General features: G+C 38.4%; 1 protein-coding gene across 1 annotated transcript in view; it reads right to left on the bottom strand.

Annotated features, from left to right (window-relative positions):
- Positions 1-19547, bottom strand: part of LOC309493192 (obscurin-like) — a 404602-nt gene that overhangs the window by 356235 nt on the left and 28820 nt on the right. The window lies entirely within an intron of this gene.

Here is a 19547-nt window from a genome sequence, read left to right as displayed (position 1 = left end):
GCTAATTAACAGCACTCCATGCCGTTGCACTTCACACATCAAACTGGCAAAAGTTACAGCAGGCAACACTGCGCAGACGTCACATAGCTTCTCCCATGGCTTCTTCCGTAGCTTTCTCACGCATGAAGGGGGGTGACAAGAGTGTTGCACTTCTTATCTTCTCACGTGTCACATCACTGATCACAGCGTCTGTTCAAGGCAAGGTAAGTGACGATCGACATGATTGGCTGCATTGTTAGCTAAGCAGTGGCACAAAATACACCTCATAAAAATACACCTCATAGACACCGGAATCTTGTTTCTGGACACTAAGCTAGCATAAAGCCTCGTGCACACCGGGACGATTATCGCTCGCTTATCACCAGCGTTTTTTTTAGACGTTTTTCATTTTTTTTTATTGAAACAGAAATACCACGGTACACAAGGTGGTGCTGGCTCCAGGCACGTGAACAAAAACGGCAATCTCATTGGTCGGCCAGTTTTTAACGCGGTGCATCAAACCAAAAAAAACCCCCCAAAAAACAACCCAAGGTGTTTATTTTTATTATTACTCTTTTTTTATTTTATTTATTTTATTTTAAAAAAAAGTTAAATTGCACGGGTGTGCACGGGCCTTGAGAAACGTCTCCAGTTCCCTAATGTAACCTCGGTTCCCTGAGGAGTAGGGGGAGGCTGCAGACCTGGAGCCGGTAGATCTACGCCCCAAGCAGTTTTACGCCCCTGGCAGTTTTACGCCCCTGCTGTTCCTGATGCGTCCAGTAGGGGGAGGCTGTACATTGACACGAATTGATTGAGGTATAATAAATAATCCGCTAAAGTTATTGTTGTTTAGCAATGATGCAACATTTATTATTTATAAACGAATAGCTTGATAGAGCTAGGTAGTTATCAATTCATTTCTTTATATCAATGGATAGGTCTATCATTTATTTCGAGAGACAAAAAGTTCTGGACGGTCAGGTTGATGTTCTGTCTGGCTTAAATTTATAAGTTATAGCTTACCACGTGTAAATTTAGCTGCCCCTAGTCTTCTCTACTCACTTTCAAAATTAATTTTCTTTTGAATGTTCTTTTGTTGCCCGTCTTTATCTTGCCTCTTCTGGTAAGACTCCTTTACTTTCTGGTTTGAGTTGTTTCTTATAAAATGAGATGATCTAACTATCTCATTTATATCTAAATATACATTTTTCTTAAAATAGCGTACTGATCTGGATTAAAATGTAGGCTGTGTGCACTTAAAGTGGGATTTATCATACTCTGTCTTTGCCAAGTACACACACACACACACACACACACACACACACACACACACACACACACACACACACACACACACACACACACACACACACACACACACACACACACACACTTATAGATCAAATTCACCATGGATGTCCTTTTTATATTTTTTTAAAGTTTAGCTTTTTTTTTATGAAATACACACATGAAATGCAAATTAAAAAGGCAGTTTGTGTTCTCGTAACACTTTCTTTTATGTGGTCTGTGACTCATGGAGTCAGTGATTCTGCAGGGTCTCCAATAAGTATTATAGTTTATCTCAGTTGCTTTGGTGCATTTCTCAGATCACACCTGAAATCACATCATCTTTCACTTGTGCACATCATAAAAGCAATTTCTCATTTTATACAAATTGCAAATGCTTTGGTACATTCATGCAATTCATAATGTACAACTGTCTGCTGTTTCCTACATTATCAACTCTTTATGTCTTGTTGATCAAAATATAGGCCTATTATACTATTTCTCTGTTGAATTGTCATACTGAAAAACATCTAGGCATTAGTTCCTTGCATAAGTCATTAAATGCAAAATGGCTGACTAGTTGTCATAAACTGTTAAGCATGTTTTCAATATACATTTCTATTACACTTTATTTTGTAAATGTGTCCTGAATTGATGAATTGCGGAGGTGTATTTAGAATTTCACTAATGAAGGAAAAAATGAATTGATATAATGAATAATGATGAAATGTACAAAAGCAACTGTGATAAAAAATTAAGGATTCAGGAATTTTATACAAATTTTAACAGTGAGTCCTGCTGCTTTTGAATTTGACAAAATCAAATTCACCATGGATGTCCTTTTTACATTTGTTTGTTTAATTTTATTTTTATTTTTTATCAGTGAGCAGAAGCACTTTGACAGGAGGATAGAAAAACAGTTAAAGCAGAGTGGCAAGCCATAGGGGAGTCATCATAATTCATAAATGGTGTTGATAAATAATGTTTTTGTGAACAAAAATATTGTCTCTTTCTTATAAATGGCCCTTGGAATTTTAGAAAAGGGATAAATTGTGTTTGTCTTCATAAAATGCTATGTAGGACACTGTTTTGTAGCTGTATGATGACTAAGTGAATACAGCAGATATTTAATCGAGAATCCACATGATTACACAGTGCTGTATGTCTAATGGGCTAAATATGTTTAATATCTAATTGTAACTTCATATAAATTCACAACAACATATTTCACTCAGTCTCCTGTATAAAAACATACAGTGAATATTCTATTATTATTAATTAGTATTATTATTATTACTATTTATTCAATATTAATGTATTCAATATTCAATTAACTATTCTATAGTAGGTCATATATCATTACTTGTCATCTGATCCAACTATGTGTGTTATTTTTTAATTCATGAAAACAAATAGTCTTCTGTATAGGCTGAGTGAAGCCCAACCTAATATCTAGAGATTTTTTAATCCATAGTGCAGTGCAGATTTATACTAAAACGTTTAATATTTAAATGAACAAAAACCACAAATTCGGGCAAAATCTATGAACTGGACGGTTATTATTGTGTAAGTTTTGAGCATCGATTTAATGGTGTTATTTCGCAGCATATCCCCCTACTGGACGCATCAGGAACAGCAGGGGCGTAAAACTGCCAGGGGCGTAAAACTGCTAGGGGCGTAGATCTACCGGCTCCAGGTCTGCAGCCTCCCCATATAGTCCCTGAGAGATTCTGAGGCAATGGCGTTCACCTCTATTTTGCGCTCTTGAACGCCATTGGCGGGCAGTTTCACTCCCGTAAGATTTCATAAGGCTTCAGTAGATTTGAGGAAGGAGGGGATAACCCCCATAGAGACCCCTTTCTATGACGCAGTGTCGAGAGGCAGACTCGAAAGGGAACCGTTTTCTCCTCTATCTTACTTTCCTCTCCCCTAATAAAATAACTTAAAAGCACAAAACTCATGTTTTCCTCATCTCATCAAATTTCCTTTGGCATAGATCTGGCCCAAGTAAACAGTTGAAGAGTGGACCAGATTAGATCGTGTTTGCCGGCCCACTTCCTTTTTAGTAGAACTAAACCAAAACAGTGCCATAACTATTTGTGAGACAAATAATCTTAACAAATGTGGCCCATAAGTGAACCTTTAATTCTTGAATTGTCGAGTTCTGTTGTCAGCCCTTATGTGGCCCACATGTGGACTGACAGACCAAAAGCCAAGCCACATATGATCCTCAGTTATGTTCGGTCATCTGGGCCGTACCACAATACAAATAATGGCCCAAAATAAAATTCCCTTCAATTCTAAAGCCATGGCCATATCAAGGCCAAATACCAGCTACAGTCTGTGCTACATTTGGCCTATCTATGATGATTTAACGGCTCACATCCAGTTTGCTGATTGGATGTTAAAGACGCTAAAAGTCCTCAAGAATGGAATATTGTTTAAATAACAACACCCTGTTTATAATGCACTGCGAAGTCAAAATGCATTAAAGATTTCAATGAATGTTGGTTGTGATACGTTTTTATAAAGTTTAGTCACAGTAAATACACTGAAAATCCCCCTGAACTGTTTTTTTATTATTTTATTATTATTATGTTTATTACAGATTCAAGAAATCATTGTTCATATGGTTATAGGCCTATGCACAGAAGAACATAAGCATTGTAATACTATCGTGTTGTCCATTGCACCATCCAAAGTAATCAAATATGGCTCATAGTATTCACTAAATACAACTATTAGTGATAAGATACATGCAATTACTTAAAGGTCCCGTTCTATGTGATCCCATGTTTCAAACTTTAGTTAGTGTGTAATGTTGTTGTTAGAGTATAAATAATATCTGTAAAATTATAAAGCTCAAAGTTCAATGCCAAGCGAGATATTTTATTTAACAGAAGTTGACTACAAAAAACGGCTCGATTGGACTACACCCCTCTACTTCCTTCTTTAATGATGTCACTAGAACCGTAACCTCCGCCCACAGGAACACAGGCGTATTGATGGCGAAATGTCAACAGACGTGGTTGATGTTTATCTATAATCGGATACCGCAAAAGTTTAATTCGAAGTTGTTAGTTTGCTCTGTCCTTTTCACCACGGACTGTTTTTCTAACCTGGGATAATATCAAGCAGGCTTCTCTCAGCGTTTCATACTGACGAAGGGGGCAATTTCAACTATATTCCAGCAAGCGGTAAGTAGTGATTTAATATGGAAGTAGCGATCACCCTTTACATCGTTTCTCTTAGTAGGATGAAAATAATCTTACTTAAACTGTGATTAATATACAGAAAGCGATCAAAGAACAATCCCTTTCCAATCGCCCAAGCTGTCAATCACACAGCGCGAGTTTATCTGACACTTGCCAAAATTTGTTATGAAATCAATGACGCTGTTACACTGCACAACGAAGCTCTTACTGTATTTATATGCCTCATGTTAGCATTGGTGAAATCATTAGTGAGAGTGCAGAAACTGCGTTGCAATGATAAGATCTTTCACGCGATCAACAGGCTGTCATCTGCTCAATGCTCATAATCACTGCAACCTTTTATGTGATGGGAATAGATCTAAATACTTAAAAAACTTCTCACGATTCGTTAATCCAGATAGCTGTAATAGTAAAAACGTATAATAGCTGTAATAGTAAAAGTTTTCCAGATAGTTCCACATGTAATGCCAGATATTTCATATGCAAGCATGTCAGCCAATCACAGCAGAGGGCGTTTACACTGAAGTCTCACAGCAGACACGCCCCTTCAAACAGAGTGTTCAAAACAGGGAATGAAATCAGGCTAGGAAATATACCTTTTATTTCTAAATTATAACAATTTTTGATCTAAAAAACATACTAACATTATAAGGGCACCCCTGGAAACATTATAAAATAATAAAAATAATCCATGGAATGGGACCTTTAATATTTCAGATATTCAAGCATAAATCACTTAACATAAAATGGTCACGTTCTCTGACACGTGATCTCAATCGAAGCAATTGCACAGGGAGAATATAGATCCTGCATACTCATGTTACATAGAAATTAAAATTATATGATCACAGATAGACATTGAACCATAGATTACATGTATTTGCTTCAGCTAAACACAGAGATGCAATGGACTACTTGCTGAGCTTCATGACGCAATTCTGTTTTGAAATAGTACAACTAGTAGAAATAGTACAAAGATTAAAAAATCTGGACGTTGTCAGAAATAAAATAGATAATCTGATTACGGTGTAAAGAATTGTCCAAACTCAACGGAACATGACGTTTTAATTCAACATAATCCAATCTGAGAAAGCAGCAGCTGGTAAACATGCGTGATTATTTCACCAAAAGGTGTCTGTGCTCCTCTAAATTGTGACCCTGATGCTGAAGTGTGTGACCTGATGAATATGACCCTTTATTAATTGAATTAAATATTTTATCCTGTGAAATTTTTCATTGTCAATCATTTAAACGTATGTAGCTAATTTACATTTTGATGCCCAAAATTCTTAATTAATATTAAAAGTTGCTGACTGTTATTCTCTATGCTGTGTGCGCTGCTTTTTAAGATGAATTATTTAACAGTTAGATTTATTTAAGGCATGTAGGCCTACCATGCATTCATTCATTGAACTATTTTAAAAGACTGGAATAAGAGCACCAGCGCACACAAGCAATATTTTTTTTTCCGTCAAATTCATTGTAAAATCAACAGGTATGAAATATGATCAGTAACAGGAAAAACACTGTTAATAGGAAGACGAGCACTGGACTTCTGCAGGTTTGTGGGGAAATATTTTCACAATGCACAATTGGAAAGAAAATATTTATAAAAAAAAAAAAAAAAATGCAGGTTCAAGATAATTCATGTTAACTCAGATGATTCACTGTTTTAATCATGGACATGATTAACTGTTTTAATCAACTGACAGCCATAAAACATAGTAGCCTAATAATCTGCGGTCTCAAATATGTAGAGTTGTACAAGTAGAATGTGCAAGTAGTCCATAAGGAAATGCGTGCAGCACAACAGCACAAAAAATATATATCAAATTACATATTTTAACATAGTAATACTTGAAACTCTTATGAGTTATAACTGAACAAAGATTACTCACTTGTATATGTTAAGCGTGCCGCACAAGCCCTGAAAAGTGAAGCCAAAGCGTATTGATCGCCCCCGGTGACTGGTCCTAGTATAGGTCATAAACCCCGCCTCCCCATGTTATTTAACCAACTAAACAATTAAATTACACTTCAAGTAACTTTTTTCCAAAGATGGTTTCTGTTATTTACTGTAGTTTTTATCACGCTGATGTAAGTTCAAGTGTTTTTTTTTTTTTTTTAAATTAGTTTGTTTTTAGTTAGTTATTTAATGCGGTGGTGTGACGTCATGATTGACAGCTGTGATTGACAGGTTCTCTGAGCGAAGTAGTTACTGGAGCACCAACAGACTTTTTTTCAGGATCTTCGGAAGACTGAGGAGATTGGAGCTTTAAATTTAATATCTAAATTTCTATAATTCATTTAAAAAAGTGCAGGAGCGCGTGCTTGCGATTGATTCTGCGAGAGTGAGGGCGGGGCCTTGATTTCGCGGCTTTACTTCCGGCTCACTACTGCGCAGGTCTGGTCCCGAGATCGCTACTGCGCAGACTCAGGTCCCAAGATGTCAGCGCCATATCGGGACACTGGTGGCTTCACTTCTCACCAAAGGAAGAGAGCTAAGGGGCGTTGTCCATCTTTTTTTTACAGTCTATGGTATATGTACGCACATTGTCAAATCTATCAACACAAGAAGCATAACTCCATGAAAGTCTCTCTGAGTATGTGCTTTATGGCAAGACGTTTTGACTCTTATTCATTCCCAGGATATGAATTCTAGATATCAGGAATTAGATTTCTACTTGTAACAATGGCAATTTTTTTGTATCAGGAATTACATTTCCAACAGTAAAAATTGTAATTCTTGATATTAAGAATTGAATTTCAACTAGTAAAAAATATCCTTGAAATCTGTAATTGTATGTTCACTAGTTAAATGTCACCATAGGCTGCCATTCAAATTGAATTTGTTGATATCAATAATTTATTACTTACTAGTTGAAATTCCAATTTCACATATCAGAAATAAAATCTGCACTGTGCTTAGGGACTGGAGCAGACAATGGACTGGGCTCAGGGGCTGGAGTGGATGTGTGTGTGGCCCAAACACACAACAGCAGCAACACAAATGGAAATGACCACCCCTTTGATCCCACCAGGGTAGACAGAAAGGGCGAACTGTGGAATTTTACTCAATGGAACAGACTGGGGAATTTCACTCACTGGAACGGATTTGGGAATTTCACTCACTGGAACAGATTCTGTAATTTCTCACAATGGAACAGACTCAGGAATTTCACTCACTGGAACAAATTCGAGAATTTCTCACAATGGAATGGAAGGGTGTGGAGGGTTTGGTCGCAGGTTCGGGGTGAGCTGGATTCGGGATGGAACTGGATGAGGTTTTGTATTGTCCTCTTTGACTTCAACCACCACAAAATCCAAACCATTTAGACAGAGGACGAAATTAATGGAATCGACTAAGGGTAAATAACAATGACCAGGAAACAGGAATAACCTCCTCATCCAGTCCCATCCGAAAGCAGGCATTGAGCATATTATTGCTCCAACTCACCAAATTCCCCAAACTCCTCCACACACTGCTCGAGAGAACGTCCGTTTTGACGGATGGTGAAGAGATGATCCTCAGCCCTCTTTATTATTGAGTTTTTGTTGTGGTCTTGCATTCTGTCACATGTAGGCGGCTGTGAAGAAGCGCACAATGAAGGAGATATTCAAACTGACTTTTAATCTAATATTAAACACAACACACAGGAGAATAACTTGGAGAAATAACAACAACCAACACATTGACATCAAATATTAAAGCTGCAGTCTCTTTTTTTTTTTTTGTGATAGGCGAAATTTATATGATAGGCGAGTACATCATGAATCCATTTTCCGAAACGTGTTTTTGTCTTAACCTGAATCAACACGGTACACCTATAATAAGTATTTGTATTTGGACTATTTTATACTGGTTTGGGTCGTACCACTGCGGAGTAGCCCAGTACCTGCGTGACTCGTCATAGACATGAACAGAGAAAAGTAGCTCTGGCTACAACGTTCTTCCGTAAGACACATGCAGTTATGTTTATTAACCGCTAGAGCGCCAAAAGTTACGGACTGCAGCTTTAAACAATACAAAATGAGAAAACAGACTCAGACTCTGACAGTCTGTTGAATGTAATGCTGGGTACACACCAAAAGATAATCGGGCTGATTTTGGGCTGATTCCCCCCTTCCGACAATCCTAGCTATGTCCCGATTATCTTGATGGTTCTACAGATTATCTTATCCGATTTTCCCTTGGTGTGAGGTGTGTTAAGAGTGTCCGAACCTGCTCGGAAGAACGTCGGAGCCGCCCCGATCGCGAATCGTAAATATTCAACATGTTTAATATTTACGATCAGGAATCCTGATGTGTGGGGGGAACTCCGAGGACAAACGCGCGCACGCTCTGGAGATTATCACGTGAAACGAAATGGAAATGGAAATTTCCAATCAGAAAGCGAGATGATGGAAGACAGAAGCATAACAAACGCAGTCATGGCGCAGCACAAAGTGAAATTGATGTGGACAGCAGAGATGGAGGTATTGTTGGAGGTACAAGTATTGTTGTTCCAACAACAAAATCATTCCAAACACTATCATCGCAATTTCTTCCTGCATATCGTCCGCCATGCTTATTCTGAAGTCTCGTAAGATTTCCTGTGTTCACAGTCGAGACTCTGGTTGAAAATCTGTTTGTGTGTGGTGTGCTGTCTTTGTCACATTGTGATGTATCTATTCAAAAGAAAACACGTGAGACGGAATGTCTGTCTTCTGACCACAACTTTACTCTGAGTTTTTTATCTGCGCAAACGCGCGCCCCCGAATATTTCCCAACATTCTCAGCACCCTTAACTACGGAATCTCTACTGTCTCAAATGCAAAACTTGCAAGCATACAATACATCACACACATCATGGCACACCACACACTATAGGAGCAAAACGGTTAAATCTAGGAGTTTTTGTCCTCATGTTTGTGGTCTATCATATTTTGAAAATCTTATAAGATATATAAAATATTTTGGTCTGTACCCAGGATTACAGTGCTGATCTATAAAAGACACAATGATCATTAGGGTCACTTTAAGAGTTTTGTCACTCACATATTTTCTGTTTACATTAATTAACTGCTCATTTATTAATAAACATGCAGTGGCTGTCTAGGCTTCAGAAACTGTATTTTCTATTTTTTGATGTTCATGTGGTTTATTAATTCATAACATGTGATGAACTGCTCCACACCTTTCTTGTGTTTGTGTCTCCACAGCAGAACCAGTGAGATGAAGAACAACAAGCAAACACTCTATCCTACAGACACACCAATGACCAGAAGAGAAGATGAAGCTGTTGAGACTGAAGAACATGACAAACACACAGATCTGTCCGTGAGTGACGTGATACTGTATGATCTGTAACGTAAATGACTCTGGGTAAATGTGAATTAGCTCAAGGATATAGGGAATTTTGGAAATATTAATAATTATAACTCATGGTCATAATAATTCAGAAATCGCATGTACATTTATTTGATCAATTGTCGAGATTACCTTGTTCTGTAACTGGTTTGGTCATCAGTCATTCGTCCAGCGAATAAATGTAAGATTATCACAGTTAAGAAGGGGGTATCCCTTTACAAACTCCAAGAAAGTTTTATCTTCTGGCCACGAACATCAAACTTTCTGAGTTTATGAATTAAGAACTACTAAATGTAGTCTACAATATCGAGCTTTGTAGCTTAGATCTTTTAGTTTCATTGACTTATAAGGTGGGTTTTCAAACACAGAGACAATTAAAAGTATAAATGGGTTTATTAATAAAATGGCACACACTAGAGATTATATAAGCTACAGATATAAACGTACGTAAAAATGCAAACAATAAACAAACAAACATTTAACCGAACCAAAACATAAAACATAGCGTGATCAGAATGAAATGAAATGAAAGAAAGAAAGATATAGAGAGAAGGGAAAAGCTAGTAATTATTACATACAGAAACCTAAGTTCACGAGACACCTGGAACAGCTTTTATAGGAATCAATATAGCCTACTTGCAAGATTGAGGCTGAGGCTAAGGCAGGAAGCGAGGATGGTGTCCTGTTTCTGCTGTGTCTTCCGGTGTCGCGGGAAGCTTAAAAAGGCTCACTGAATGTAACGTTACCGAGAAAGTTCAGATTCATATCCCGGGCAGGGAGAGGTTGCAAATCTTGGTTGCAAAGGACGCAGCTACGACTCGAACATGTGTTCGTTCGATAGAGAAGGCCAGGGCCTCCTTCAGATGTTCCTTGGAGAAGCGCTGCGCCGGGGAGAAGAGGAGGAAGGGTGAGAGATCAGGGATGAGAGTTGAGAGAGAGAGTAACAGGCGAGTCCCGTCTTTTGAGGGAATCCCGTGTACGCCTCCTTTTGCGTGAAGGGCAAATCATCTGTCGAGATTTTTCGAGCGGGAAGATTCCTTTGTCCGGTTAGACACGCCCACTCGAATGAGTCATGATTGACTTTAACTTGAGAGGATTTTTCTCCAGACATATGAACTGTATAAAATCGGAATTCAACTCCGTTAGCTGGAGAGGATTACAGAGATATCAAAAATAGAATATAGACGTTGTAGCAATGCAAAGATACATTATTATGCATTAGTATAGGCATTTGCAGTTCTATTAATGTTACAATAGGACATATATGCTTCCCTATGGTTTACACACACCTCTTAACACAAAAAGGGATATTTTTAGTACAGTTAAGAGTGACTTTATGGGTAAAAGTCCTTTTCTGTAGGGGGTTTCTGTTTCAAAGTCCAGAGTGTGTTTGTGTGTGTGCGTTGGAATGTTGCGCACCCGTGGTCTCCTTTGCATAGGGCTGGATGAGCTTGGTGGTCAACTTTTATGACCTGCCAATGAACTCGGGTTACGGGATGCGATTCTACTGGGAGAACATTCTTCAGAAATACATTTCAGAGCCAAACACTCGAAGATCATAACTATATGATCAAAACAACATTAATCACACATGCATACAGGAAGTTCAGATACAAGTCTGAGTTACATACATTAAAGGATGTTTAGTTAAACACAAAGGATGTTTGTGTGTGTGTGTGTGTGTGTGTGTGTGTGTGTGTGTGTGTGTGTGTGTGTGTGTGTGTGTGTGTGTGTATGTGTATGTGTGTGTGTTGGAATGTCATGAGGCTGTAAAGTCACAGGGAGTCCAGGCTGAAATGGGGGTTTTAGAGGGGATTCTCCAAAACAGGGTTCCCTATGTGACTCAAATGTCCCTCTGGGGAGCCACAAAGATGCCATTTTGACCGTTCAAGCAGACTTAGAGGCGCCATGAACAAACTCGTTGTCTAAGGAGACAACGAAGGATGTGTTTGGAGATCAGGATTTACTAATTTGAACAGCATGTGACCGCATGTCATAGTCATTGTCGTTACAGATCATATACAATAATATCATCACTGATCATCACTGACCTCTGACTCTGACTGAGATCCAGCTGTGGAGTGACTGTCCTCTCTCTGTTTTACAGTAGTAGAAACCCTCATGTGACTTTGAGACAGTAGTGATGCTCATCTCTCCTGTCGTCTGATTCTGGATCAGTGATCCGTCTTTATAGAAATCAGCGCTGAGGATCGGGGAGTTTGTAGATCGATGTAAACAGTGTAGAGTCAGAGTCTCTCCCTCAATCACAGGATCAACAGAACTCTCCAGAATCACCTCACCGTCTACAAACACAAGAAATACATCAACAGATGCTAGTGACGATACCGGCTGTATTAATCAGAGCCATACTTCAATTATTAATAAGATCTGGAGGGTCAAAATGTTCACTACCGTTAATCTGAGAAACTGATACTTTTATTCAGCAAGGATGCATTATCAAATGTGACGCATTGATCAAAAAAAGACATTTATAATGTTACAAAAGATTTACATTTCAAATAACTGATGTTCTTTAAACTTTATATTCAACAAATAATTGTTTGATCTCCTTTCACAAAAATATGAAGCAGCACAACTGATTTCAACATTGATAATAATCATAAATGTTTCTTGAGCATCAAATCATCATATTAGAATGATTTCTGAAGGATCATGTGACACTGAAGACTGGAGTAATGATGCTGAGAATTCAGCTTTGATCAGGAATAAATTACATTTGAAAATATATTCACATTTTCACAACAGTTATTTTAAATTATAATATTACAGAATATACATTTTTGATCAAATAAATGCAGCCTCGGTAAACAATTTTCCAAAACATAAATTTGTACATAATACTGATCCAAAACTTTATTATAGATTTAAACTATTGATATTCAGTGTGCTGTAAAATATCTGATATTTTCAGTTATGAATAATCAACTGACAAACAACTGAATTCTCAATTATATTCATTATTAATCTTGAACAGATTTTTATTTATTATGTTTTATAGTTGTAAGAGTGATTGGACTCACCATGTACAGTGATGTTTCGAGGATGGCGTTTCTCTCCAGATTCAGACTCACACCAGTACACTCCAGTGTCAGATGTGCTGAGAGAGTCCATTACACATCCAGATCCTGTTTGTTTTGCACAAGTTTGTGTGTCTTTGTCTGTGTATCTTCTCACTGTCCATCCAGCAGAGTTACTCTGATCCTCACAGCTCAGAGAGAGAGAGTCAGATGAGAAGTGTTGACTTCTGCTGGGATTGATGACCAGAGACACTGAAGCAGAAACTCCTGAAAAGAGGAAAATCTCAATCAAAACTGACAGCACAGAGACTGCAGTGAAACACAGATCCGGATGAGCACAAGCATAAACCCTCACCAGTGATCCACAGTGTCTGTGAGCTGCTGTTGTGTGTGTAATAGGCTGGTCGTCCTCTCTCTGCTCTGCACGTATAAACTCCTGTGTGCTGTAGAGCAGCAGGACTGAGAGTGTAAGATCCTCCAGCTCCTCTGCTGCTGTCTGACAGATGATCATGATCTCTGAACCAGCTGAACGTCCAGCCTTTAGAGGAGCCTGAAACCTCACAGATCAGAGTCACTGATTCTCCTTCAGTCAGCCACGGCTGTGGAGACACTCGCACTGATGCCTGAGCTTCAGCTGAACAAAACATCACGAGTTACAGAGCCGTAGAGAAACTGATGGAGAAGCTGATCACAACAAACACACACTCACCTGAGACAGTCAGTGTAACAGCATCACTGCGCTGAGAGCTTTGAGTGTGTATCTGTCCTGTACAGGTGTATTTACCGCTGTGAGAGAGATCAACACTGCTGATGTTCAACTCTTGTGTTGAGGTTCGGCTGACAGTGTTTTTATATTGGTTGTTGGTTCCCTCTATTTCCCATCTGTATGTCCACTCAGTGTCTCCTCCCCACTTTATATCACATCTGAGAGTGACTGTTTCTCCTCTAAACACTCGTTCATCAGGTTGTACCGTCAGCACAGCTTTAGGAAACACTGTACAAACACAGATTATTGCCTTTATAGTTTCAGAAGTTGTGTAGATATTGTCTCTGATCTGTATTTGTTGCATCACACACTACAGTTTCTCTCACCTGTAACATTTACCCACAGTGCATCACTGTATTGTGTGTAATAGACTGGTTTCCCTCTTCCAGCTCTACACCAGTACTGGCCTCCATCAGACACTGAATCAATCTTCAGGCTGTAGGAGTGTGTTTCTGTCTTCTCTGTCTCAGGGTTCAGTGTGTGTTTGTACCAGTAAGAGTCCCAGTTTCCAGTGGACGGATCCATGTGACAGGTCAAAGTCACTGTGTTTCCAGTCAGTGCAGCTCCTGCAGGATCTGATGTGAGTTCAGGCTTCGGCTTTAGATCTGCAGGAGAACAACAACAGATTCAGATCCTCAAGACTCAAATAAATGAGCATTTAAATTACTAAAATAATTGCTTCAGTCCTCTTATTGGAACAGATGTGGCTGATACAGAAGTGCATAAGAGAAGAGTTGAGCTCCACATCACCCCTTCACTGTCACCCTTCTTTTATCACAGAGACATGAACATCACTATCTAAACTTAAATAGTTGTAATTCAAGAATGTTTTGGAATATAGACCTATGACTGCTCTTGTTTTAAAGGGGTCATATAATGCCATTTTTGTACAAGCTAATATGATTCTTTAGGGTCTAAATTAAAAGTTTGTAATATACTTTAATTAAAAATTCTCATTAGTATTGTAAGAAAACACTAATTTTACCTGGTCAAAAACAGCTCTGTTTTCAGCACGCCGTTTCAGTGCATGTGTCTTTAAATGATAATGAGCTTTGCTCACCCCGCCCCTCTGTTCTGTGGGTACACCGTATTAGACATTCTCTGACCGTATCTAACACAATAACCACGTGTTATTCGTTATAAACGTGGGATTATGAATTATATTGAGAACGTCGTACATAGAAAACATGCTGTAATGTACCCTGAGTGTAAACCTTAGACGCATTCATCGTGAAGCCTGCAGCAAGGTTTGCAAATTTCGCAAAGATTAATATAAATAGCCTACTAATATAAAGGTTAATAAAACATTACACTCACATCTTCTGGAGGTTCAGCAGGAACACGTTGGTACCGATCCGTTTTTTCTCGTTTGTGAAGCTGTCTGGTGTGAAATGATTTGTGCAAACATGAAAGCACAGACGATCGTGGGGAATCCCCGTGAGGGAATCCCCGCGTCAATCCTTTGGGCATATCCAGGGGCGCGGGAAGAGGTTTTAGGTTGGGGGTGCTGATTTTTTTTTTGGGGGGGGGGCGTCACCACTTTTGAATGAGAAACAATATCAAGACTATAAAACTCGTCAAATCTCCGCGTATCACAACAAACGTATCAGTGAGCAGGGGCGGACTTTACCATTAGGCAAAGGTCGGCAATTGCCTTGGGCCCCGAGCTACCTAGGGGCCCCCAAAATGCCCTATTAATTTATGCTTTTTTTAAATTATTTTTTTATTTATATATTCCTAAAACTCCATTTACGAAAAATGGCATCAAATCATTAGTGTCGCAGACAGGAGGGGGCCCCCCGCCTCACTACATTGGACTATTCCATTATCTCACTTACTGCGCATCTGCGAAAGTGTAAGGCTGTGCCAAAAAACTGACGGAGAAAAATAAGTGATTGACAAACAGAGTGTACAGAGTGACAGACAGAGTGTACAGAGTAGTAGACAGAGTAAAAATGAAGCGAAGCTAGCTACCCAAGCGGTGCTGAAAAAAGGAAGAAGCGGGAGGAAAGCAAAAAAGTCCGTAAAGGTGCGCGGCGCGAAAGATAAACAACACGCAGTAACAGGAGGACTGGGAAATACACAAACAGAGCAAGACGAGTCTAAACGCGAACATTTTAAGTTTCGAAGTTACCCAAGCGGCTCAAATAAAAGAAAAAAGTGAAAAGACTCTGATAAGTATTTGGGAACGCTGCCAAAGATGACAAACTTTTTTACGGCTACTGTTGGTGACTTACAGATCAGGAACAACAACGTCCAACGCACAGAAAAATCGTGAAGCAAAGAGGACACGGAGATCGACAGACAAAACTGAGAAGTTTACTTATGAATCATGATATTTAAAAAAATCTCAGCTCTCAGATTCTGTCAATTCTATTACGAAATTCAAACAATAAATACCGTTTTGCCGTTTTAATGTGACGTGACAGATTCCTATAGCGGCACGTGAACTGATCATCTCTAGCTAATAGTAAATAAACACGAATTAACAATGTTGAAAGATACAGTATAACTTACCGAAATGTATATTCCTCATTCATAATATCGATTAATAAGTGTTTTTCAACCGCGGAAAGAGGTAAAACAGCTGGAGAACAATCGTCACATAACATTTACCTCAGGAAAGCCATTTAATTGGCTAGAAAAAAAGAGCAATAGAGAGTATTTGGCTAAATATGTGTACTATATTACTTATTTTAACCTTAAATTATACCAGCCAATAGGGCTTTTTTTTTTTTTTGAGAAAAAGTAACACCTATCTTGTGAAACATTACCTAATATTTACCCAAATGAGTCAATATTGAATCAAATCACAAGAATTAAATTGAAATGGTGAAATTTGTCACAAAAAAAACAAAACAAAAAAACATAGCTCACCGGAAATTGTACCATGTAAACATTGTAACATGTTTCTGTTTAGGAGTAAAGAAGTGTATGCAGGGTTTAAAGGAAACGTTTTTTTCTCCTCTCTAACTTTTACTTCCCCGTAGATTAGCTTTACCTGCCTATCCACCATTCAGTCGGTACATATTTCTTTCGTTCTCTTTTAAAGATTGGATGGGGAGGGGCCCATAGCCTACCTACCTTCGCCTTGGGCCCCCGATTTGCTAAATCCGCCACTGTCAGTGAGAACACTTGTTCAAATAGCACACACTTAAACCTGACTGCACATCACCTTTTTTACTTTATTGATTCTGCTTTTATTCGTAACGCAATGGACCGGTCAACGGGACATAAATGAATCCTTAAAGGATGGGACTGTATGGGACATTTGCACAAAAATAATAAATAACTTACCGTAGCCTATTTTATAAGTCGCTCCAGAGTCGCATATCAGTCAAAAAATGCGTCACGAGGAAGAAAAAACATATAGGCCTATAGCTTAAGTCGCACTGGACTATTTCACAAAAAAAAAGAAAAAAACATGTTACAGACAGTTCTCAGCTACGGACGTGAGCGCTCTAAAGCGGCACTAAACGAATGTTTTAAAACTTTCACAGAGACCTCAAACTGAAAGCACAAAGCCTGTCTTTAAATTTAATTTCGTTTTGTATTAATTGTATCTTAATTTTAATCGATGTTTCATCAAAAAAATTGTCTGGTTTTAATAAATAAGAAGGCTATTAGAAAATAGATTATCAGGACACGGAGGCGCTGGCGAACCTGGAGCTCGTCTCATAATGAACCGAAACTCAGCGTAGGCCTATAAGGTAGCCTATCGCATCACAGACCTGAGACATATAGATAGCTTGAAATGTCTACTTTTAAGCAGAACATTTCAAAACGAAAGAAAACAGACTGCGCTGCTTATGTAGGCCTAATTCGTATGAAATGTGCATTTCTCTCTGGCGCTGCGAAGATCGCGATTCGTCAACTTCGTGGCTATAGCCCACACTGACATAAAAAAAAAACTGTTTTATTAGTAAACAATTAAAATGTCTCCTGCTATATTTTACATATTTGCCTGTTCCTTACAAAACACTAACAGTGGGGTTTTTGACTGTTTTTTTTTTTTTTTTTGCAGCTGCGGACAAATTCTTTCGACACACACACACCTACACTCTGCGCTTATGTTTTAAAAACATTATTTAACATATATAACAATTTTTAAATAGCCCACTTAAAGTGTTTATTACAAATAAATGACTAAATGCTAAAAATGAATACATTTTAATGAACTAACATATGCATTGCATTTACAATTCTGTGAAAACAGGGGGTGCTGCAGCACCCCCAGCACCCCCACTTCCCGCGTCCCTGGGCATATCGCTTCAAAAACAAAACTCAGCCACTGCTTCTTCAACGGCTCGGATTTAGGAACATCCAAATGACTGCTGTGTTCCTTATTACATCTAAGAACAGAACACCACAATCGCTTAGACGCCATTCTACTCCAGCATATCAACAATGGCGGACTACTATGACGACGGCTGTCACAGCTTGCTCAGGGCGGGTCTTGTGTTGAAACACGGCTGTCAATCACAATAGCGGGAGGGGCGTACGATCTTATGACGTCACAATATCGAACGGCTTGATTTCAGAGATGGTCAAACATATAAGGAGATTAAAACAAAACCACTGGATGGATTTTTATCATGATAGGATTGTTGTGTACAGGCACTGCCAACAGACATTTCAGTGCAATCAACTTGTAAAAGTGCATGTACCATTATATGACCCCTTTAAAGAAGACATTTGGAAGATTATTGTAGAAGTGAAAATTATGAAAGTGAAACAGACACATTTTTTTATAGAAGTTTGAGTTTATGAAAATATATAATGTAAAAAATATAAATATTTATATAAAATATATATTTTTACAAAACAGGTTTTACTTTAAAACTGCAAGAAAATCAAAGCCAAGTTGTGTTCCAAATTTTAGGCTGATATCTCAAAAAATGAGCTTTCAGTGAGATTTAGTTTGGGCGCAGTACCAAACCTTTTCACTAGATGTCAGCCAAGCTCTGTTAATGACCATATAAGGGCACCTGCATTTCCTCCAATTGATTCCTCAGTCAGCAAGCTTTCAGATTATATATAGTTTGTCAATATTACTTTAGGTTTTTACTAAAATATTATTGTTTAAAATATATAATGGCAAACATCCCACCTGTGGGTCATGTGACCCTGCAGTGTCTAGATTGGTTGTGTGATCATGATCATGTAGAGAGAGTTTAAGAGGACAATGATGTTGAACTCACCCTTCACAGAGAGAGAAACAGCAGAGCTTGATGTTGATGAGTTTGGTCTTCCATCGATCTGTCCTTTACACCAGTACTGACCCTGATCAGACTCAGTAGCTCCTCTGATAGTGAGAGTGTCTCTGTTTACAGTGTAACGATCAGACGTCTGTAATATTACTCTGTCTTTATACCACTCATATCTCCAGTTACTGTGATCAGAGTTTATCACACACTTCAGATTGACTGTTTCTCCAGTGAATACAGGACTGTCTGGTGTCACAGTCACTGTAGATGTGGGGGAATCTGAGAAGAAAGACAGAAACACAAACTGACTCAAACATCTCTTTCAGGGAAAAAGTAAAAGAATTACATTTTGTAAATGTTTTGAGGATGTTGAAGATCTCAATTATGAAGTTTTATTGCAGCAACATTGACAAAGTGCATTAAAGCCCCTGCGTTCATCAGAGTCAGAATAAACCCTGAATAATCTCTGCTCAAACATTATATACTGAATTACATTCTTCTTCCAGCTCTACATGTAAATGAAGTTTTGTCTTAAAAGTAAATTGAGGAAAACAATGAAAGTGAAAGTCTTCCGTTCCCACATCTTTGATATTGTTTGAGACGGGAACTCCATGTATCCTTCATGTATCTTCTGAACACAGGATTATTCTCGACGTCACACTGCCGTTTCACACTAGAAGTGATAGAGTTTCACTCCGGTGGTGT

The sequence above is a fragment of the Leuciscus leuciscus genome, assembly GCF_965113295.1.
Source record: "Leuciscus leuciscus genome assembly, chromosome: 2".
NCBI classification, from domain to species: Eukaryota; Metazoa; Chordata; class Actinopteri; order Cypriniformes; family Leuciscidae; genus Leuciscus; species Leuciscus leuciscus.
Note: the sequence above shows the minus strand (reverse complement) of the source record. Positions and strands in the feature narration are given on the sequence as shown.